This window comes from Macaca fascicularis, chromosome 6, assembly GCF_037993035.2.
Source record: "Macaca fascicularis isolate 582-1 chromosome 6, T2T-MFA8v1.1".
NCBI lineage: Eukaryota > Metazoa > Chordata > Mammalia > Primates > Cercopithecidae > Macaca > Macaca fascicularis.
In genome coordinates, this window is record NC_088380.1 from 140218236 (window position 1) to 140243201 (window position 24966).

At 45.9% G+C, this 24966-nt stretch overlaps 1 pseudogene; it reads right to left on the reverse strand.

Moving 5' to 3' along the window:
• Window positions 1-6482: 6482 nt before the first annotated feature.
• LOC102115021 (dnaJ homolog subfamily C member 24-like) lies at window positions 6483-24571 on the reverse strand (annotated as a pseudogene).
• Between the last annotated feature and the right edge of the window lie 395 nt (window positions 24572-24966).

The following is a 24966-nucleotide window of genomic DNA, read 5'->3' on the forward strand; positions in this document are numbered from 1 at the left end:
AGCCTTAGCAAGGTCTATGCTGCCCCTGAAATGGGACTCAGGTTCCAATGCCTACTTCTGCTGGCTCTGTTCCTGATCAGACCAGCCCACCTTCCTCATTCCTTCTGTTCTGAGATAAAGCCACACTTCTCCCAGCACTCCATCTCCATTTAAACTCTGGGACAGAGTCTATGCTCAGTACTTTCTATATATTACTTAATGTAATCTTCACACACACAAACCCTGTGAGGTGGCTCTTATTCCCACTGTGTCATCTAAAGAAGTTGCAGAGTAGCCTTTTCCCATGGCTGGTCCATGGAAGTCTGCAGGGAGAAGACAGGGCTGCCTGGCTCTGAAGCCTACGCTCCTGACTTCCATATTGACCTCTCTCCTCCTTCTTTGCTCACTCCTGGTTTTCAGGGCATGCAAGTGACTGGGGGGGGTCTTTGGTCTTCAGCTGTCCTGGCTTTTTCTGGGGCTCTGAGCTTTGCCTCAATATCCTGCTGAAGTCCTGTGACTGTCCTCTGGGCATCTGCCCCATCCACTGGCCTTCCTGCAGGCCCCTGGGGCCCATCCCAGGCCTGTGCCCTGTGCCTCTGCTCATGCTAACCCTGACCGTAGAATTCCCCTGCCTGATCTCCCTGTCCTCGAAGCGCCAGAGCCCTTTATCTGGGCTCACCTCTGGCATGTTGTACTTCTCATTTTAATGAGTCATGTCTCTCTCCCCTACCAAAAGGTCACCTCTGATCATTTCTGCATTGCACACTTCTCTGACATGTGGCTGGCCTTCACAAAAGTATCTGTTGAGTGAATAACTACACGTGGATAAGTGAACAGATGGACAGATAGACAGATTCCCCAGGTGGCTCCAGTTCATCTGGGTTAGGCAAGAAGGGCTGTGGGGAAGGAGGAGGGGGAAGCCCCAGCTATGCAGCCCCCATGAAGACACCCACAGCCTCTGCGTTAGGTGTGGGAGTGGGTGCAGGGATGTGTGCATGCTCTCATGTAGATAGGAGTCTGAAAATTATGCTGTGAAATCATCAAAGTGTGAGGCTGAGAAGTTGTCCTTTCTGAGCCATGGCCTGGGGGCCCTGAAGCCCAAATGGACGCCAAGCTTGCCTGTGGGAGAGGAGCCCCAACACCCTAGCATGAGGTCCTTGGACCAGACAATGCAGCTACCTCAGCCGCAGTGCCCGAAACACAGGGCGATTAGGAGGAATTAGTGGAGGGCAGGGGGAGGGCTTGGAAACCACCATGGCAACTGTGGGCACATCTTTTGTGTGGCACTCCTCTTTGTCTCTGCCAGTGACTAGCAGGGATATTATATAAGCAGCAAACGTGCTCTCTGTTGGTACTGAGCCCACACCGCTGGCAGACCAAGGGCTGGGAGGCACCACATGAGAATCCTGTTCTTCCCCTCTACCACCCTGAGGAAGGACTCGGTGGGGCTAGCCAGGGTCAACTCAGGCAACCCCAGGTGAAACCCTGCCCAATTCAGCACCCACTTTCCAGACGCAGCCTCTCCACCAGCCACACTGGGCAGCCAGCGTACGGGATCAGCAGGTTCCTACCCCTGCCCCATACCATGCTGACATCGCCCCGATGACAAATAAACACACTCATCCTCTCTGTCTTGGAAGCAATGGAAAAGACTGTCTCCACCCCACCTTCTCCATTTGCATGAATTTCCCAAGAAAACCCAAGGCACATCAACAGCTAATGAGGAGTGAAAACTGAAGCCCCACTTGTCAGAACCTCTTTATTTTTAAGAGGCTGAATTTATAAACTCAATCTGAAATGGGCCCCTTGTGGCACGACAGAGAGCTCCGTGTAGATGGCAGGCTTCAGCAGTCCCCTCTGCAGGCTCTGGCCCTCAGAGGCAGGGGAAAGTGAGGGCCCGTTGCCCATAGCCCAAGGAAGGGTCGCCACCTTCCCAACCTCGTGTGAGACAATCCACCAACAAGGCCTGGCAAAATCAGCAAGGTGCCAGGACCAGCTGTGATTCTCAACAGATAATTTCCTGCTGGAGGACACATGTCCACTGTTCTCCCCCAGTGTCTGTCCCTGTCACCAGGGGAAGTACTCCCAAAAAGATAGCTCCCATAGGTGAGGGCTTATCTCCAAGTCTTTATCCTCAATAGGACAGCTTTATTTCCACTTGGGTTCTAGCATTTTCTGGAGGGCAGATTCTTTTTTCCCAATTCAATTCCATACGGATTTATTAAGCACCACTGTGTGTGGCTTTCATAAAAGAAACCAAACAGAGCGAGCTTTCTCTGACCCCGACTATCAAAGTCAAAGCGACAGAGAGGAAGCAACTACTTCATACAACCCACACCCTGCTCACGTCGAAAAATCATTCAGGCAGCAGCAAGCAGCACCCTCCAGAGACAGGAGGACAGGATCCAGAAGCCAGGGGCCGCCAGAAGCTTCCAGAGACAGCAGGAGAGCATCCGTACTGAGGGCTGAGCCTCGCCAGACAGACTCCAGGGAAAGTAGGAAGGACAGACAGAGAGGGACAGTCATTGTGGCAATGAAGAGTACAGTGTGAATCACAGACCTGAGTCCAAATCCCAGCCCTGCCACTTATCAGTCAGGTGACCTTGGCGGGGGGCACTGTCTCCCTCAGCCTCCATTAGCTCTTCTGTCAAACAGTGATGGAGCCGTTGTGACTATTACATGCGATAATGCGTGATTATTATGCACAATAATGTGTGACTATTACATGCGATCATGCATGACCATTACATGCAATAATGCATGACTATTACAAGTGATAATGCATGCCAACGTGCTTGGCACAGCACCTGCAAAGATACAGGGCTCCATATGTGGGAGATGATTTCCCTGTTAGGTAAGCGAGGAGATCTCAGGACTGTCCTAAAAGGCTCCTTGAGAATCTGGAGCTCTCAAGCATCTCACAGCAATGGCCAAAGTCCCCTCTGGGCTGGAAGGACTGACAGCTACAAAATACAATGAGACCTTGGGAGGCCAGGCAGTGGTTCTGTGAGACCTGGTGGGTTTCCCTCAAAGGAGACAGACCCACCACACTCAGGTACACCACCTTTGCTTTCTATTCAGAGAAGCAAATTTATTCCTGAAGCCACAGTATGAACTGCTCTGACCTGTCGCTTATAGGATGACAGTGACAAGCCAATGCCTTGAGGGACAGCATCTCAATACAGCCAGAAGGAGAGGCAGTCAATGGTGTCCTGGAGGTCAGGACCCCCTATAGCCCAGGCCTCTGGACCCCAGCCCTCTCACCAGTCCCTCCTTTCTGAGGGCAGAGTGTGACATTTAAAAGAGCTAAGAGGAAGGAAGGTGCCCTCAACATGAGAGTTGGCATGATGTCACTTAGGCTCACCAGTGTCCACGCAGGGCCTGAGGAATCTGTACCAGATTCCACTTGCTTCAGCCAGCCAGGCCATTTGGAGCTGGGAAGCCAGGAGGAAACAAAACTTGCCAGAATCAGCCTCTGCCTAAAAGCTAGACACTTCCCCTCTGCTATAAGGACCATTTGCATCAAAAAACCACCCCAAGGAAACTCCGCCTGCTCAGAAATGAGTACTTACTACACACCGAGAACTGTGCTTACCTCAGCTAACCCTCGCAACTGCTCTACGAGGTTGGTATTAGTGTTTTGATTTTATTCATAAAGAAATGGAGGCTCAGAAGAGTTAGGTACTTCCCCAAGGAGTAGTGCTAGTCTGCTTTCGCTGTATAACCAACAGCTTCAAAAACCCCAGTGCCTTACACAACATTCATTCTTCCAGGTCTGCAGGTTGGCTACAATTTAGGTAATCTAGCCTGGGCTCGGTTGTACCAGACTGAACTCCAGACTTCTTGTTGGATTCACATCTGCCCATGGTCTTCATTCAGGCCCCTGCTGCAGGATCAACAGCCACATGGGGTGAGCTTCCTTAACCACACTTCGAGTAAGCAAGCCACACCAAACCACCACACCAAACCATCACACCAAACCACCACACCAAACCTTCACACCAAACACCATGCCAAATCACCACACCAAACCATCACACCAAACACCACACCAAACCACCACACCAAAACACCACACCAAACCACCACACCAAACCTTCACACCAAACACCATGCCAAATCACCACACCAAACCATCACACCAAACACCACACCAAACCACCACACCAAAACACCACACCAAACCACCACACCAAACCTTCACACCAAACACCATGCCAAACCATCACACCAAACCACCACACCAAGACACCACACCAAAAGCTTCTGCTCATGACAGGTCTGCTCATCTTCCAACAGGCAAGGTGAGTGTGCCTGATGGGGCAGGTGCTCTGCCTATGCCAAGGGTACAGATGTATCACTGTATTCCAGGACGGAGTACAGCCCCAGGAATGATACCCAAACCTACTGCAAACAGCCCCCAAGGGGCAGAGGCAAAAGAGGTGAACTCAGGCAGCTCATTCTCATTACTACTCTGCCATCCCAGCCACCATGTGACCTCTCAGGGCCTCAGGTTTCTCATCCACACAGGGGGTAACACATGACCTACCTCACTGGGCTTTCTAAAGCTTAAATGGAGTCTGAAGATGAGTCTTTGAAGGGACCCAGGCCTGCATTTAGAAAGAAGTTATTCCCAGCCTTCATTTGGAAGTCCCATAGGACTCCAACTCTTTCACGCGCAGATGTCAGAATGACAAAAAGGCAGAACTGCCCACAGATTCAAGAAGGACAGGCCTCTCTCTGCTCATTCAGACACAGGCTGATCTTTAGGTACATTTTGTGTGGATAAGAAATGTCAGTGTCTCTATCATAATTGATAACTTTCCAGGGTTGACCAGGTTGACTGCCCCGGGGGGACATTCCATATTAAATAGGAAAAGCAGGTGAGAGCCAGTCATGGTGGCTTATGCCTGTAAACCCAGCATTTTGGGAGGCCAAGGCGGGCAGATCACTTGAGGTCAGGAGTTCAAGACCAGCCTGGCCAACATAGTGAAACCCCATCTCTACTAAAAATACAAAAATTAGCCAGGCATGGTGGCAGGTGCCTGTAATCCCAGCTACTCCAGAGGCTGAGGCAGGAGAATCACTTGAACCCAAGAGTTGGAGGTTGCAGTGAGCCAAGATCATGCCACTGTACTCCAGCCTGGGCAATAGAGCAAGAGGCAGTCTCAAAAAAAAAAAAAAAAAAAAAAAGAAAGAAAGAAAGAAAAGAAAAAACAGGTGAGAACCTGGTCAGAAAGACACACACACACACACACACACACACACCCACAGGCCAGCCTCAGTTTCCCTGAATGGCATTGCTGAGGAATGCAGGTGACTATGGTTGGAGGACATAGCTCGGTACTGCACAATAATCTGTTACTCTTCATTGCTGGTTCTTAGTTCCTCTGTACACACCTTCTGATTGGTACCTTTTGATATTTCATTTTCAGATCAAAGTAGCAGCAGGGGTCAAGCTTAGAAATGGTAGCAGGAACGCAAAAAGCATAGGGTTCTTTATAAAATGCACATAGTAGAACATGTTTGCATATTTTCCCCAATAAAACACATGAGTGTGTGCCCCGTGCAAATGCCTGAGCTCATCCCACTCAGTTCCACAGAGAAAAGCCAAGAGAACAGGTCCTGTAATATCCCTGCCTGGGTTCAACTGATGCTGTGAGCACTCCATAAGGAAACCTATGAAGAGCACGTAGCTCATGTCCTGGCGCCCAGGAAATCCTCCGTAAACTCCACCACTATCATGAATACCAATCTGCTGCTTTGACAGGCAGCCCCTGAAACCATCCCCCACCCCAGATTTCTCTCCAGCTTTTGTACAGATTCTGGGAACCAGATATCCACATGTCCCTAAGGAACACATTTTAGTACTGAGCACACATCACTGCAATCTGATTTGAGGCATCGCTGTGTAAACATACGACCCTTTAATTCTATTTCAATTAAATTATGCAAATCTCATCACACATTCGGCATCAAACCATTTTTCTTTCCTCTCAAAATCTGTCCACCAATAGCCAACTGAACCTAGTATCAAACCCAGACTCAGAGTGAGCAGAGTCCCAGCATCTTAAGCTTAAGCGCTAGAGAAGGCTATGGCTCCTCGGTCTGTGCACAGGGCCAGGCCAGCGGCAGGTGCTGGAACCTCAGAGTGTTGGGGCAGGAGGCAGGACCAAGAATACCCCTCCAGGCCCATTCACACTATGCTCCATGGGGCCCTCAGAGTCCAGGGGCCTGGGGACCTCTCTGTGTTGGGGAGCAAGAGGGCTGAGTGGGAACAGGCAGGAATACAGGGCCCATCCTCCATCATCCTTCAACACCACTTACCACTTGCCTGTCCTCTAGACTGGGGCTCCAGGGAAACTTTGGTTTGGAAGAAGTATGCTTTTATAGATATAAAAGAAGTGGTTAATTAGCCTTATTCTAGAATCCTTCTTCTAGAAGTGGAGAACTGAGGACTGAGTTCCAGGGAAGGAAAGGAGTTAGGTAAAATCTTGGAGAGTCTAGGAGCCAGAGCTGAGAGCAGACTCCAGGGCAGGGCTGTTCGTGCGCAGAGCCCGGCACTCACTGAAGAGGCGGGTCACTGGAGCTTCATCCACAGGTGCCAGGCACACAGCTGCAAACAGGCCAGCACATGCCCATGGCTCTGTCTTCTCCCTACATGGGGACAGGAGTGGAAGGTGCTGTGGACAAGGCCCCTGACACAGTCACAATGCTGCCCCACCATGCTCTGTCGGTTCCCACGACAGGGAGGCCCTGTGGGCAGGAGAGTCGCGCCACCTACTATGGGGAGACAAGAGGCCTGCAAAGTCTTAATATGACCTGTCTTAGCTTATTAACTGGAGATGGATAATATCTGACAAATGACAGGAGATAAATTGTTAAGCAATATGCAAATATGTCTGCAGCAGGAATGGAAAATTACTATACAGTAAAAAGCTTTTATGGCTGCAAGAAAATTCAGAGGTAATTTGTCTCTGCGTCTCCTCCAATTCCAATCTCGCTGTTAGCTGTGGCAGAATGCTACATCCGTTACCATTCCAATTAGATCATTTTAAAGGGGCTCCTGCATAGCCATCAACTTTGAAGGGCTGGGAGGAGAGGGCATTTTCAAAGCCAGAGTCCGCCCCTCCCAGGGCTCTATCTCTCTATGGACTGTCACTTAGACAAGAGTCCAGATTAGATACTAGGACTATCTCTGCCAAATACATACCCATCTGGGCCATTAACAATCACTGCAGCAGGCCCCACTGACGGTTCTTTGCCAGACACTTCTGTAGAATGTCAGATAGGTTGTACCCTGGCTGAAGAGAGGGGCCAGCCAGGATGGAAAGGTCTTTGCACCTGAGGAAACTTCCAGAGAGGAAATGGAGCCATCTGTGAAAGAAGCACCTGCAAGAATGCCCAGGCTCAGCCCGCTGCAGAAACAGAAAATGAGACGAGGCTCTGCACGGTCCCAGGCAGGAAGAGAAGGCCAGGAACTCGCTGAGGGCACAAAAGTAGGCCCCTGAACTGCAAAGCCCAGTGAACTTCCAGAGAGAAATGCCTCAGAGAGAGGAGGGGACTCCAGGGCCGAGCAAGGGATGCTGCTCCTGCCACTCCAGGACACGCAGCTAGCACAGGCGGCAAAGCTTGAACTTCACTCCACTCAGGCCCCTTGATTTTCCTTTGAGAGGCAATACAGGAGAAAAGCCTCTGATGGAAAATTGCGTGTTCAAAACACACTTGTGGACACCTGCTACTCACCACACCAATGTGAGGCTGGGCTGTCCTAGGGGTGGAAGGGTGGAGGGACAGGGAACAGGACTGGGCATAGGAAGAGGCCATCATCTCCACACCATCAGAGACAAGATCTTGACTGGCGGCAGAGGGCCTCTCTGGAGTGCTGCAAACAGCTCTGTCTATGTGATGGAGGAGGAAACTGGGAAATTCAGCTCCATAACGAATTTGTTTCAGGGCTTGTTTCCGCTTTAGGATTTGATTATTTTGGCTAATTGTTCTAAGAAATTGTTTTTGCAAATAACTTCATGGAATTGACTGGCAATTGTGAGAACCTGTGGGCACAGCCCTGGTGAAGGATCTAGAGCAATAAGCAGAGATCTAAGAGACCAACTTTATGGTTCCCGTGTCTCCCTACAGGCCAAGGCTGGGGTCAGTGACCCAAGGGTTCAGGCCCCCAGGTAGAAGGCAGATCCACAGACATTCAGCTCAGATTGAACCGGGAAGTGGAATGCCAGTCCTAAATCCTATATCCCCATCAAAGTGGCTCAAAGGTACCAGGCTGCCCTTGTTCTTACAAGGCAAAATGCACCCAGGTAACACCTGGATATGGCCAGGGGCATGTCTTGATCCAAATTCACAGCAGTTCAAAGGTTCTTTTCCTCTGTGAGGCTCCCCAGCCTGGGCATGATAAGGTGTCATCACCAGTGTGGGCTTCACTCTACCCTCTGGGATGTACCCAATGCTTGTCCCCACTACTTCAGGTGACTGCCTGAGGAAGAGGCCAGTTCTGCCAGTACTAACCTCTGCTATGTTCAGGCGTGGTGTCAGCCGGGTCACACACCACATCCTAATGGCACACCCACTACTGTCCTAAGATGTGACACCAGCAGAATCAAGGTTCATCTGTGATATGCAAACATGAAAACGCATTTGCCTGTTCCCTGGGAATTATAACTTCAGGTGACAAGACATTTCTTCCATGGGGCTGAATGGCACAGGCATTTGGATACTGGCTAAGTGCCTCATGCCTGTGGTGGGTTGTGAAGGTTAGTGGAATATATGTTTTTGTTGTTGTTTTGAGATGGAGTCTCGCTCTGTCGTCCAGGCTGGAGTGCAGTGGCACAATCTCGGCTCACTGCAACCTCTGCCTCCCAGGTTCAATCAGTTCTCTGCCTCAGCCTCCCAAGTAGCTGGGATTACTGGTACCTGCCATCACACCCAGCTAATTTTTATATTTTTAGTAGAGATGGGGTTTCACCATCTTGGCCAGGCTGGTCTTGAGCTCCTGACCTCATGATCCACCTGCCTCGGCCTCCCAAAGTGCTAGGATTACAGGCGTGAGCTACTGCGCCCAGTTGGAATATGTTTTACAGATTAATTCTAGCCATAGTCAGGGAAATGGCACAGAGCCTGCCTGCAGGCTCCACACACCTCCTTCTGGAATGGTGGGACCCTGGCTCTCCTCTGCTCTGGCCGCCACCAGGCCTCTGTGCAGGTTCCTGCTCACCTCCTGGCTCTGGGGCTGCCTCAGTTGGGCCATAAATCCTTCTCACAGGACCCCTGACAACCACCACAAGACCCAGGATCCCCTTGTGTGTTCCTGTGATCCTGCAGGGATCTTCCTAGGGGATTCATCAGGGACAACCCAGGAGATTAGGTGTATGGGACTTGGCAACAACAGAATCCCAGTACCTGTGTGAGCAGCATCTTCAAATCTCTCCATCCCTGTGATGGGTCCTCTGAGTTCCCAGCCCGAGCCCTTTCCCCTCTACTCATCATCTCCCTCACATTATTCAGGATCCAAATCAAGTTGCTTCTCTTCCAGAAAGCCTCCTGCAACACATACATACACACACACACAGACACACACAAACACTCTGTGACTCTAGCACTTCTCAGCTATTTGAATCATGTGAATGGCAAGGAACCTTAAGCACCTTGTTTGCATTTCCCTTCTCCTCTGTGTTTGGCCATCTCCCCAACTACACTAGAATGCACGGGCTGAGTGCGCCCCTGCCAATGCTCCCATAAAGTCTGGCAACAGCATAGGTGTCCAATAGCACCATAATAGGAAGGAGGTGAGCACAGAAATGGAATCAAGCCTATCCCTATCCCTTGGTCTGTATGGTCTTGGATGCATTATTTAATCTTTCCAAACCCTATCTGCCAATTACAGGCAATAATACCTACTTAATAGGGTCATTGGAACAACTAAACAAAATTCATATCAATTATTTAGCACACAGGACCTAGTTTATAGTTAGCATTCAAAAAATGATATCTATCATTATGCTTTAATTACTTGTATATCACCATTATGATCAATACTGGAAAATAGATGGATGATACCTTTTACCAAGCATGGTTAGCAAAAGGATGTTCTGGTTCATTAAACATCTTAGTTAAAAGAAAATTACCAGAGCTGCTTAACGAGAATTACCAATTTTTTCAAGGAGTAAAATAAAATACACTACAACTTAATAATTGATGAGACTGAAGGCGTTTAAGACTCTCAGAAGGCTTTTAGTCATCATGGTGAACGCTGACCATCTTTTGTACTGGGAAATTTCATAAATGCCATGTGACAGAGCTTTCCGACTGCTAGAAGGACGTTTTATCCACCCTTTACTGTGCAAATTACAGACTTGCATATTCATAAACACTCACAAGCGTGTACTTCTGGCCAGCCCACTTCCACGAGGCTCTTCCACCTCCAACCAACACAACGGAAACAGGATGGTTTCATCCCATCCCTCCCTCCTGCTATACCAGAGCCCTTGAATTTGGAAACCATGCAATACTGCTCCGGGACAGGATGACCTGGAGGAGGAGTTGTAAGGCAGTGCAGATGGGCCCCACCCAGTAGCAGCTTCCATGATTCTCTGGCAGCTCATCATGTCTCCACTGGGCTCTCGGGAGGCCACAGCCCACGCCCATGCAGATGCGGAAGGAAAGACACTTTCTCTCATCGCATCTTCATGAGGTCATAAGCACAACGTCATTCCTTTTATCAGGAGCTAAGCATCCATGAGAATCTGAGGCTTAGGTGAGTTTCCCTCTTCTACAAAGAGGAGTGGTCAGAGGACCAAACTAGTGCCTGGCTAAGGAGCACTGGGCAGCTCCCTGACTCACCTCTTCCCTGCTGCTGCTCTCCCAGTCCCTAACAATCCTCTGGCAGGGTTTGTTTATATTATAGGTATGATTTCATGCCCCCGTTCCTCCAGGATCCTGCCCACCAGCAGTTGCCAAGTTCCACGGTCTCTGAACGCTCCCCTCTCACTGATGTCTTGCCTATCACATGGTCTAGGAGGCTGATGAGGCCCACAAAATCCTCTGGAGCCAGCCAGCGGCTGTTGACATTTCAAAAGGTCAATCAATCACTCCATTTCATGGAACATAATCATCTTCCAGGACCTAAATGCAACAAAAAAATCAAATAGCGCCAAACAATTGTGGAAAATGAATGATGCACACGAAGGAGGAAGGCTGTAGCTGGCTTGGAACCCATCCCTGTAGCCTGGGTCAGGAACAGGAGCCTGGGGCCCAGAGCTCTGTACCTGAATCCCACTCCTTCCATTAGCCCTGAGAAAGCCCTTTCCTTTTCTCGGCCTCAAGGAGGAAGTGAATTGGTTTTGGGATGCTGTGCTCTGAGGACTAAACAAACCTTTCTTCAGAGGAGGAAGTATAGGAAGCTGGTAAAGTTCATAAGACCCCACAGGGTACTCTGTGGGGTGGGAGCCACCAGGCTACAGCAGCTCTCCAGAGGCTGCAGCCATCCATTTGGGTTGCAAAATGGGCCCCTCTCATGCCCGCCTAGAGCCCTTTCTGCACAGTGCTTCCCTTAATTCCAGGCTTCAGGTGTTGCTTGAGGCCCAGGCACGGGGGAGGCTTCCTTGCATTTCAGGGCCCTCCCATCTGTACTCTTAGGAGGCATGTTCAATTATCAGGTTAGAAATTCATCTATGGATTCCTCGAAAGCTGGGAATGTGTAACTCCAATGCCTGGAACAGAGCCTAGTACATGATATTGTCAGTAACTAGCTGTGGGGTAGAAAGAAAAGAGGGAAGGAGAGAAAGGGGGTAGGAAGGGGGAAGAGAGGGAAAGGGGAGAGAAAGAGAAGGGGGAGGGAGAGGGCAAGGAAGGAAGGAAGGGAGGGAAGGAGGGAAGGAGGCAGGGGTGGGGAGGGGAGGGGAAGGAAGAAAAGAGGAAAGGACTCAGTTCATTAAAGACGTCCAGTTGCCTCCTCCTCTCTAGAATGAGGTGGCTTGCATGTATTTGGCTCTGGCTACACAGCTTCCAAGGTAGGTTTCCTGGCAATGCCCTTTTCATCTCCTCCAGGACCCCCTGTGGGTGGGTCTCTGCCCTATTTTGTCATGGTTGAGGCTGCTATACTAGGGCTACTCCCCAGGTGGTCTCTGCCCTTCACTATGTGACCTGATTACTCTCACTGCTGGGCCTGAGTCATGAACCAGACCCACTGGACCTGACTGCTCCTCCTCCCAGACCCTGGCTTGTCCTGCTTCATTGGAGCAGACACCACCTGCCTCACAGGCTGTGTATGGCCCCAGTGGCACATGGAAATCCACAGAGGAGGGGACAGTCACAACCCTGGCCATGTGTTCCCTAGACACAGAGCCAAAGGAGCTACAACTCTCTCTCCTGACATTACCTTCCTCTCTGGTTAGTCTCTCCTTTTAAAAATTTGAGAACTAACCAGTCAATGTGGCCCAAATGTAGGCAGGCCCAGGGAGTCACCTATGATGTGGGGGCTATTGCCTTGGTCTAGGTCTTCCTGAGATGGGGTTGGGAGAGAAACATAGCGGGCCTTGATTTACAGGGAATAGGAGAGCCGGTGAAGTTTCTCTCCTCCACCAGAAAACCAATTCCAGGAGAGCAAGGGCCTTGATGGCTGTATTCACCACTATATTCACCCCAGGCAGTCTCTGGCAATAGTAGGCACTCAATAAATATCACCTATTGTGATTGATTATAATAACAATCCATAACAAACTTCCCCAGGGCATTAAAAAGAGATCTGAGTTATACATTATTTTATACACAAAACTGTAGACACATGGACTGTGTCAAAGTGAAGCACAGCTGTCACATACAGGCAGGAAGGCCATCTCTCCAGATTACAGACCACCCGGGGTCACACCCATTTTGATCACTTTAGAAGGAACTAAGAAGACGGGGAGGAAATGAAGGATTTTTATAGTGACTGGACCAAACATTCCCCAATCAAGAGCCCATCCATTCACTGGAATCAGCTCCAATCTTGAGACACCAGCTGGCAGTTTTGTCAGATAAACCACATTCTCTCCCGTACGTGCAAACTCCACATTTGACTTCTATAATACTTGAGAGATGAGCTCTACAAGGACTGGCTTCACTTACTCTGAAAACACTGGCTCCTCCAGTATATTTTCTTCAGTCTATTTTTCCTGCCTTGGCAGCAGGAAGAGCACTTTCAGAGATGTTTATTTTCCCTAATGAAAAACAGCCAGCAGTTGCTCTTGGCATGCTGAGTGGCTCGGGCCCCTCTGGAGCATTTCAGAGCAGGCTGCAACTCCTATGTCCAGCTTCCTGGAGCAGTGACTTGTCCTAATCATGCCATCTTTTCCTTCTTCTCCTCCCTCACTGCCAAGATGACCAGAAAAATGATGGTTTCATCTCAAGCCACCTGAAGGGCCAGAGACTCCACTGTAAATATTAATAGTTTCCAGACATAGCATAAGGCTCATCCATAATGCTCATGCCCCCAGTCAGTTCTAAAGGAGGTATCTGTGAGGATAGATCTCACTTTTATGTAGGTGATTAATATTATTTCTATTGGCTTGGAGATGAAGGGGCTCTGATACATCTCTGTAAATTTGCAGAAGCCCAATATGCTCTCCCTGGGGCACACTGGGCAAGAGACCAGAAAGACACTGAGTTTAGGAAACTACCCCTGCAGAGCCTGAGATGTGTCTTTCCACGCTCTGCAATCCAGAAAGATCTGCATCTAGAGGATCTCAGTCAGAACTGACACTGGCATGGATGAACTCAGGGAGGAGTGCCATGACGCAGGGGTCAGCCCACTGCACGGGAAGATGGTGCTTCTCTCTGCCCTGGACATGAGCTATCAGCTCTCAGCCATCAGCCCTCCACAATGCCTATTCCTTGGATAGAGGAAAAATGGACTCTCCAATATGCTCACCATGACGATGGTTGGTTGCACCTGACCAGACCATCCCTTCCTGGGGATTTACAATCTGAATACAAGTTGGGCCCTCCACCAAGCTCAGCCCAAGAGCACCTATCTTCATGAAGCCTTCTCTTGGCTCAAGTGAACCAAACATCCCATTTGCCACGGGCAGCCTGGGTTTACACTTACTGTCCATTCTATTTATCAATAGAGCCCCCCGTCACTCAGGCATCCCGGTTTGAATAACTGGGATGAGTGTCCTTTTACTTTCTTACCCCAAATCCTCAGATGCATGCACCCATCAGATTCACACTGCTTCATGGGGCACAAACCCACCTTCCTGGGATTTGGCAGTTACCCATGGAATGGAGGCCACATCTCCTTTCTTTTCTCCTGGGTACTCCACAGCCCTTGGCCCCAGCCTGGCCATGCAGAGGTACCACTAGAGCTGGTTAAAAAGCATGATCCTGGCCTAGGTACTTGGCCGTGCAACCTGGTTGTTGTATAAAACCAGTCAAATCATAAGTAAATTGGCAAAGAACCAACGTTTGAGGACAGTTTCAGCATCTGTGGGTTGGGAGACAGTGGAATGGCTCAGAACATCCTCATCATGTGAGAAAAGAGTAACCAAATAAATGTTCACACAGTACCACCACTGTGCCGCCTTTGTCCCAAGACTTAAAATAAATACTGTCAGGAACAGTAAAATTTGCAGGATGAATGAATGAACAAACATACGTACAAATGAGCAACTGAACAGGGGAAACCTTTGTCTCTAGTTGCACTCTGTGCTCACAGAACCTCTCTCTTCTGAGCCTCACAGCCTCCCAGATTCTGGTTGGATGTGCACCTGGTCGTGTTCTCAGTCAGAGAATTTAAGTACCAAAGAGCAGTAAACCACTGTTGGGTCCCAGTGCTGGGAAAATAGAGGCCCAGGTTCCCAGGGAGCTCCGTCTCTGGAGGAAGGAAGACAGCATTTGGGATGGGATGCAGCTTGAAGACCAACCAGTTTCTCTGGTTGGACACTTCATTCCATGGACTTTGGGCACATTGGGCAGTTTCTAATGCACTGTGTGAGGCAGAGGCTAGATGGAAACCCAGCCCTCATGAGTCAGGAGGCTGCAGTGCAGAAGGAAAGGCACTGACTGGAAATCCAGAGGGGAGGGAAGGAGAGCCAGGAGCTCTCACCCGGTGGCTGCTGAAAAGGCCAGTGATGGAGGGTGCGAGGGGCCCCACCAGCCCAACAGACTTGCTAGCTAGCACCCGGCCTCTTCCCATGGGAAAAGGCCACTGTTCCTCCCATATGTAGGAGCACACAGTGCTCAGAACTTCAGAAAGAAAGGACTGTTCCTTTGTACTCTGCCAACCTACTGGTGACAGACACAGAGTTGAGCACCATGGCTACAGAGAAGAAACAACTGTCATTGGGAACTTCCTGATCTGATCTAGTTTTCTAGGTCATGGACTCTTTGGGGAAACTCACAAAAACCATGATTGCTGCCCCCTCCAAAATATTTTTGTGTGATACAAACCCCTTCCTGCATACCATTTCACGGACCAACCTTCCAAGACCCAACCATGGGTGCTGGGTGAAGAACCCTTGGGCTGAGAGGAAAAATAGTGGATGAACAGGAGTGCTGCCATGTTCGGAGCTCAGGGCTTTAACTCTTCTCACAACAGCACACAGAGATGTTGGCTTCATTTCACGGATGGGAAAACTGATGACAGCTCAGAGAGGTAACGTAACTTACCGAAGGTCACACAGCTATAAAATACCCTGCCCAGGGCTTTGCACTATTCTCACCACCCCCAGGTCACCCAAGAACAAGTGCAATACAAGGGGCTGTGTGATAACCAGAAGGATGAGCTATCCTATTCAGAGCAGGCAGTTAAAGTCCACTGAGGCCAACTCAGAGCTGTAACTCCCCATCACCATGCAATTTATGCAGACGTTTCCCATTAGCTCTAATGGATGTAGGGAGCATAAATTCCAGGGCACAACTCCAGACAGGCTCTTGTGATCTGAATGCCACTAAAATCAATGGCATCATCCGGTATTAATGTGGCAATTGTGGCGCTTCATAAATAGGCCTGTGGGCTTGGAAGGAGAAGAGCGTGGGCCCTGTTGCTGCAGCCTGCTTCCGTGGTGCCCCATCTGGTGGGAATGGTGCCCCTAGATAGGCAGTCTGGCAGAGTGGGCTGAGAGCTGATTTCAGAGCTGGGTTGACTGGGTTCAAATCCTGGCCCCAACTCTTTCCAGCCAGGTGACTTGGCAAGCTATTGAAGTGCTCTGAAACTCAGTCTCAACATCTGTAAAGTGGGGATTAATGAGTTAACATGGGTAATCCCTGAGAACAGTGCCTGGCTCCAAGGTAAAATTTCACTTCGAGAAACACAAAAGGCCTGCGAAGTCCATTCCCAAGGGAACCTTCCCACTGGGTTACAAACCCAAGCTGAGGCTAGAGCTATCAGGTTGCTCGTGGATTTGTCCTGGAGACCTTCTAAGCAGATGTCAGCACTGAAGTTCAGTTGGCATAAGGGCCAGGATTCCCAAGGGGGCCACTTTGAAGGCCAACGCCCATGAGGCTGTGTGGCATCTGGAGGGTCAGGTGGGAGAGTGAATGGCCGCCCAGCTCAGTCCCTGCAGGAGGTCCAGGTCATGTGTGATTCTTGTAACCATCCCACTTCTTTCTCTCCCCCACCACGGGACAGATGAGCATGTAAGAAGCTGGTGCCAAGACCCACTAGAAGGCCAGAATTCCATCCTACTCTTGACATCAGAACCAAACCAACATTTCAATCAATATTTTGAAAAATAAATATACAAAGTGATCCTGTTATCCCAGGATAACAGGTACCAAAAACAGAGCCACAGCAAATCCACACAAAACAGGTACAAAACCCATAGTGAAGGGTGAAGAAAAGTTTTATTGAGACTTTATCTTAAAAATTAAGATAAATTTATAATGATATGTTTACTTTTATCTTATATTTTAAAATCTATGTGATAATTGCAACTCTTCTAATTATTAGAATGAACAAAGAATAAATTATGAGTTGGAATAAGCATCTAACATTTGCTTTAGACAAACCCATAAAAAAGCAAAGCAAATTGCATGATCTGATAGGAAGGAAATAGCTCAGGACCTGCCTTGCCTGGCTTTAGCTGCCCTAAGGCTGCCAGGCTACCCCTTGCTGCAAGATCCAGATCTGACTGATGCTACCTTTGCACTGTAGAAAGCAAGCACCCAGTGGTGATGCAGATAACTTGAGATTGAAAGAGAAACAATAAAAGTTCCCAGGATTCCCAAAAGGCAGGATAGATGCACTGAATCAAGAAGTCATGAGCTCAAGCTAGCTACTAGACAGCTTTTGGAGGATCCTTCCATCTTCCCAGGATACTCTCTGTTTGGGCCAGTCCAACCCCCAACTAGGGAGCTTCATCTGACTATACAAACCAAGCCACTGAGTCCCGGGTGGGAGAGGATGGGAAGTGTCGAGTCCTTGATCTGCCTCAGATCTCTGTCTGAGCAAGATCTGAGAACTTTGGAGAAGAGACATGACCAGACTAGAAGAGATGGGATAGCTTGTTTTCTTCCAATGTTGAAACTCAGGAAGTAGCAAGAGTGAAGTCATTTCAATCCATCATACGTTGTAGTGGTGGGCAATGCACATCCACACATTGGCTCTCCCATAAACTAGACCACAAAGGGCGCGTGGACGCTGAGCCCCTCTTACAGCTAGAACCCTGGAGACACAGAGCTGTAGCCAGGGTTTTTCTCAAGCAACAGGGCACGCTCCAGGAGGGACTTGCTTTTCACAGACCCTTGTCCACTGACCCACAGAAGAGATGAGAAACTGGACACAGCACCAGGGGCCTGTCCGGGCTCTGGGTTTGAGTTACACAATAATGATCTGGGCAGAGGCTACTCCGCAAAGACATGCCTCCAGCTCAGCCCAGCCAAGACACACATGGAGAGAGAAAAAAATGAAATACCAGATGTGACTGTTGTCCAACATGGTCCCCCCTCTCTGGCAACATAAAACAACCTTCGCTTATCAAGCCTTTTCTACAAACCAGGCCCTGGGCTCCATTTAATCTTCTCAACAACTCTATGACTCACTTACTCATTTGACAAATGCGAGAGCTAAAATGCACGCCTGGACAGTGGTGTAGCCCCAGATTCTAACTTATGCAAAGCCCATGCTCTTAACCCCGAAGCCTGGCGATCTCACCAGGAAGCTGAGAGCTCTGCAGATCAGATGCCTGAACAGTGTCTAGTACAGAGGAGGTGCTCAAAAATACTCGACGCCTCTTGGCTGTGTCTATACTTTACAACAACCTGGAGAATTGAAGAATCTTGGCAGATAATTTAAGCTTTGTAAAACTTCTGCCAAGCTGTGATGTGAGTAAATCTTGACTGTGGACTCTTGAAGGTAGGAACTGAGTCAGATCCTTTACTCTCCCAGAACACCATATGCCTCCCCTACTTTGCATGGAAGTGTGGTCTTGTGATTCATTAAGTCATGCCTGTCTCCTCCACTGGGATATGTGTTACCCCAGCGTCATTTCATGATTGGTACATAGTGGGCAACAATGCATATTCCTTGAATGAGGAGGCTAATAACCGGCAAGGAGGCTGGCGTGGCTGGAGCTTGGCCAGGAAGACAGTGAGCTCCAGAACTGAGACTTATGCACCAGCTGGGTCTCCCAGACATCCCTTATGCCCTTGAGTTTTCTCATCTCTTCAGGATCTCTCCATGGGATCAGGGCAGCCTTGGCTTCCTGGTTCAGCCACCTTCAGCATAGACATTACTCAGTCAAATCTTCAAAATATTCCTCAGTCATTTAAATATGAAAATTTTGTCCTGAACTGAAGAAAATGCTCTGAAAAATTGTGTTGTCTTTCAAATGAGCAGATTCCCTAAATTATGAGAGCAAACAAATTAGGATAGAAGATCTCCAAATAATTGCATAAACTCCAATTTCCTATGTTTTAACATAAACATCAAAATAATAAACTCACGCATATACAGGGAGAAAAAAAAATCCAGCCTGAAGATGTTGCAGTCTTTAGAAGCTGAAACCTAAATGACTAAATTGGCAGTTTATTAACAGGAAAATTATGCTAAGTAGCTTCATGTTGATGTCAAGAATTTTATGCAGGGAGTTATGGCGTGGTACCCTGAGTGCTTCATTTGCATTTTCTCATTTAGAGAGAACAATGGCTCCAAATGAGTGCATCATGTTCACATTACAAACCCAAGAACATTTGCACAGACAGAAAGGCATATCTTGATACCATAGTGATTAAGCCTTTTGTTCATTATGCTTCAGCATAGATTTAGGGGAAAGAGGGCAGATTAACTTCACTTAGGCTGGTAATGAAGGGACCTGGGCCAGAGCTCTTAAACTTCTCAAAGTACAAGCAGCCACAGCCCACAGGACTCCTTATTTTTCAGGACTCTCCTGTTTGATTTTGCTCAATGAGAACTGGGATCTGTGTAATAGGTAAGTAAATATACACCCTACTTCATATCATGGAATGCCTTGCAAAATCCCAAACATTGTGAAGAATAGGAAGGAGACTCTCACACAGCCCACATCTGCTAAACCTGGGCTGCTTTGCTTTCCCCACTCAGCTCCACAGAGTGGGTACTTCCCAGCCCCTGGCTTGTTCAATCAATGCTTATTGAAAATACACATTTATTGAGTATCCTCATTGTGCTTAGTCCTCAGCTGAGTGAAGGAGCAAAAGAAAGCACCATGCCAACTCTTTAAGAGTTCAAGAAAGAATTCTTAGATGTGTAGCACTGCTAGAAACCATGTGGTCATCGATAAGCAAGTGCTGGTTCAAGTGCCATTAAAGTGTCCAAATGTATGTGCAGTTAATCAGGCCATGTACCATGGATGAATCGTTAGAAGAAGTAACACTTGACTGAGTGTCTAAGAATGGATCCAATTTTTAGCTCATCCAGCAAGAAAATGGAAGGCATTCCAGATGGAAGAAACTGCACAAGCAAAAGAATAAAAGCAAAAGTGAGCACAGAATCTGATGTAGACCATCAGGAAGAGTCGTGTTCATTCATGCAGGCTCATTTCTCAAAACCACAGGCTATCAGCAGAGATGTGCCTCATCAGTTTATATACTTTATATAAGAATATATAGATATTCTTATATAAACTTAACCTATTCAAGACTTAACATGGCAGAAATAATGCTATGTGTTTGCCAAATCTCATTTCATACCCCTCCTTAACTGGGAACATGTTAAACTGTGTTTTAAGCTTCCCTACAGTCAGGCAGGACCATGGAACTACTTCTGTGTAAAAGATACTAACTTTTGTCATTTAATCACACAGAGATTTGGAGGGTGTTTGTCACTGTGGTATAACTTATTTTATCTTGACTAATACATTGGAAAAACCATATTCATTACTTGAATCCTGACTTCATAAATTTATACAATCATTCCAAAAATATTTAAGAGCCCACTGTGTGCCAGGTACGTTAGGCATCGGGAACACAGGAGTGAGCAAAACAATAGTCTCTTATAGTTAAATGGAAATCATTCCCAAATATTAGCTTTTATGAATCACAGAAACAAATTCCATTTTTAAAAGAGGGAAACTTTACACAGAACATTTCTTAAATTACAGAATTGGAATAATAGCCTCCAATCCAGTATTTCATTCAATCTAAGTATCTATCCCTTGGCCAAAAGCCAGTTGGACTTTTGGCAAATCCCTTATCTGGTTCCTAAAAATCAAGAGTCTGTCCTGAACCAGAATGGCCCATCAGGCAGCACCTCTTTGGCCTGTAAATGGTTTCTCCTAACTCCCATCACAGAGCAAAAATCTGGGGGTTCATCATCACACACAACTATTCAAACTAGTTAAAGGTTGGAAACAATCCAAATATGAATTGACTATTTCCGACCTTTAACTAGTTTGAACCGTTAAAGTTCCAGCAGTTGAGTGGATAAGCAGACTGGTATATCCATACAATGGAATACTATGTAGCAGTGAAAGGAGCCCTTACACTCCTTATAGGGTCCTAATTTTAGAACTTCAAAAGAGGCCTGTGAGAAAAACATTTATTTTCTCCAGGACAATACTAGTATTTCATTAGGATGGCAGAAATATGCTGATTGTTTTAAATTTGATTGGTACTATTTTGTTTTTTAGAAGTTCTTTATTTGGGGATAATTTACACAGAGTAAAATGCACATATTTTAAGCATAATGTTGATGGATTTTGATAAATTTCCACTCTCGAGTAACCAGCAACTGCAATTAAAATATAGAAAGTCTCCATCACAGCCAAATGTCCCCTAGTGCCCCATTCCAATCCCACCAACCCTGGAGCAAACAATAATCTGCTTTCTGTGGCCATAGATTTGTCTTTCCCAGAGGTTCAGATAAATAAAACATTACAGTACCTATTCTTTTATGTCTAGCTTCTTTCATTCAGTATAATGTTCTTAAGCGTCATCTACGTCATTACATCCATCAGTAGTTCATTCCTTTTTATCACTGAGTAGTACTGTATCACGTGGATACACCATACTGTCTATTCATTTATCTGTGCATGGACATTTGGATTGATGCCAGTTTTTAACTATTATGAATAAAGCTGCTATGAGCTTTCATGCATACCTTTTAGGGTAAACATGTGTTCATTTCACTTAGGTAACTACCTAGAAGTGAAATTGATGTGTATTTTTAACTTTATAAGAAACTGCCCAACTGTTTTACAAAGTGGTCATATCATCGTACATTCTCACCAACAAGGTATGAGAATTCCAGTTGCTCCATATCCTCTCCAATGTTTGTTTGTTTGTTTGTTTTTTGGTTTTTTTGAGATGGAGTCTCTCTGTCACCCAGGCTGGAGTGCAGTGGCACAATCTTGGCTCACTACAACCTCTGCCTCCCAGGTTCAAGTGATTCTCTTACCTCAGCCTCCCGAGTGGTGTGTGCCGCCATGCCCGGCCAATTTTTGGCGTTTTTAGTAGAGACAAGGTTTCACTGTGTTGGCCAGGGTGGTCTCAAACTCCTGACCTTGTGATCCTCCTGCTTCAGACTCCCAAAATGCTGGGATTACAGGCATGAGACACTGTGCTTAGCTAGTATTCTTTTCATTGTAGCTACTCTAAAGAATATGCAGTGGTCTCTCCTCGCAGCTTTATTTTTATTCATGCATAGATCTTCACACACCATACACATATAATTTATTGTATAATGTCTGAATGTTCCAAACTTTAGAGTTTAAATACATATACTCATGCAAGTTTATTTTCTAATGTCTTATTTTGATGTAGAAAATTTATTCTTGATTGACAAATAAAGAGAAAGCATTTAATTATCTGACAGGGAGAAAAGGGAAAAAGAAAATAGAGAAAGGGAAATATGATGATGTCATAACATCATTTTCATTAATTGTCTTCAACCACATTTTGATTTTACAGATTTGGCCTTTGAGTGATTGTGGATTTCTATGTGACAGCCCTAATGGTCACAGATATTCACATAATTAGCAAGCATTTACTCTTCTGACTTGATTATTATCTCCTATTCAAGTAAATGTATTACTGCCATTGAAACCATGTACTTACCAATAAGCTATTTGCTGTTCAGTTTTAGTTCTTTTTAATTGCTAAATGTAAAGAATAAGCAAGATATATTTTACAAGCTATATTAGTTCAAAATACATAAATAAAATGTAATCCAAAATAAGTCATTTAACTTTATGATAGACATAAAAATATTTTGGAGGGAAAATCTGGATGACTGCCTCACTTTTGAATTTTTGGTTTTATAGATATAGTGAAAGTAATCTTCTGTTTTTGAGTATCTCTTATGCTTTGGCTACATTTACAAGTCAGAGTAGTAACTATTCTTACTTACAAATCCAATCTGACAATGCTAAGAGTTGGACCTCAGAAAAAGCTGCTAAATTACATGCTTAGTACACACATTTGAAGTAAAACGTTTCAGTGATTCCATAAAGGATCCCTTAAAGTTCTTTAAATGAGTTCTTACTTGAACTGTACACAGAATATTAAATACATAGAAAAATAAATCTTTAAGGGATCTACAGTCTGCTATGACCAATAATAATACATTATAAAAGTCCATTTGAGGCCAGGCACGGTGGTTCATATCTGTAATCCCAGCACTTTGGGAGGCCGAGGCGGGTGGATCACCTGAGGTCGAGAGGTCAAAACCAGAGTGACCAATATGGAGAAACCCCATCTCTACTAAAAATATTTTAAAAATTAGCCAGTTGTGGTAGCACATGCCTGTAATCCCAGCTACTCGGGAGGCTGAGGCAGGAGAATTGCTTGAACCCAGGAGACGGAGGTTGCGGTGAGCCAAGATTGTGCCATTACCCTCTGACCTGGGCAACAGGAGTGAAAAAAACGAAAGTCTAAAAAAAACAAAAGTCCATTTGAATATATTAGTGATGAAATAGTTCCTTATTTATAAATATAGGCATTAATACTATATCTTAATACTCTGAAAAAGAAAAGTAGTATGCCAATTTTCAATTATTTTTATAAAGCTCCCATGTCCTATATTACATTTAAAGTTGAAGATGGCAGTATTTAGTAGCTTTGGAAATACAGGATAAGATTGGAGTCAAGTCTTCTGACTCTAAAGCTGTTTTTCTTTCTAGAGTTGCTACTTCACTTTCTTTATTAACTTTGAAGTAACCTCATGGATATCCATATTCAAGCTTCATTATGGGAGAATTGGCTTCACATGTATCCACAAAGATTCTAATTTAAGTTTAATGACCATAGAATTTGAGATAGGTGTATAACAGGCCTATAATTTAGCAGCAAGAAATATCATCTGTTAGATCAGAAACTTAGTAACCATAAAGGAATGCAATGATACTGTTACCCATTAAAAAAGGAGATGCTTATATTAGAAAAAGAAAATTCTCATTTTGTATCAAGGAGAAAATGAAATAATAAAGTCCTTTGGAATACACTAAATATAATTTGTAATTCAAGTTCTTTTTGTGGCAACCTGTAAATACAAACTCTCAATACATGTAAACAAATAAATTAGTTTTCTATTAATCTGAGGTGGACTTTGCTTGACAATCATATTTTCATTGAAAATGATAGGACTAACAAAAATAGAATCTATTCCCTTGAATGGACACAGGTCAAATGGCCTTTCCTCACCATGTCCAAGTACACAGGACAAGGATTCCAAGTAGTGAAGAATTTTACCAATAATGAAGAAGTTCTATAAATAGCGAACATATATCACAAGAAAATAGATTAACTTCTTCTGCTTCATCCTTGGAAACACTGTGTTTTCTGCCACATTGGCAACTTGGGGAAAAAGAGTCATCGTCATTTTTCCAAGACAGTTTTTCAAGATATCCTTGAGCATCTACTGGCTCCATGTATCTTAGATCATCTTCATGCCACTGAGGGTCATACTCTTTTTTTCTCTTCATTCCCTAGAATTTTCCATGCCTGATCAATTTCAATGAATTTCTGTATACAGTCCTCCACTATTCCTGCTGGCACATCTGTACTTTGTTAATATGAATGATACATTAATATAAGTTTTTTATACTTTTGTTTTAGGTTTGACACATTTTGGTCTGTCCCCCAAAATGCTATATCAATTATTTTCTGGCATCAGCTCAAATGCCATTATCCACTGAATAAGAACTGGGCCTTCTCAGATGAGCAAACTTCGTATATAGCAGTCACCAGTGCCCACTCTTTGCCTGCCACTGGCCGGAACTTAAAACCAGCTTCTCTTCCTTGTGGTTTTAATTTGCATTTTCCCAGTGATTAATCCTGTTGAACATCTTTTTATGTGCTTATTAGCCACTCACATAGTTATTGTGTGTGAAACAATTGCTCAAATATCTTTTGCCCATCTTTTTTATCCTCTACCCACAACAACTTGTTTTTGATGTCACAACTTACATACGTTTATATTGTATATTTTTTAACAACTCATTGTAGCTTTATTTTTGATGACTTTCTGGCTTTTAACTTTCATAATAGAAATTTATATGATTTATACACCAGTGGTATTAT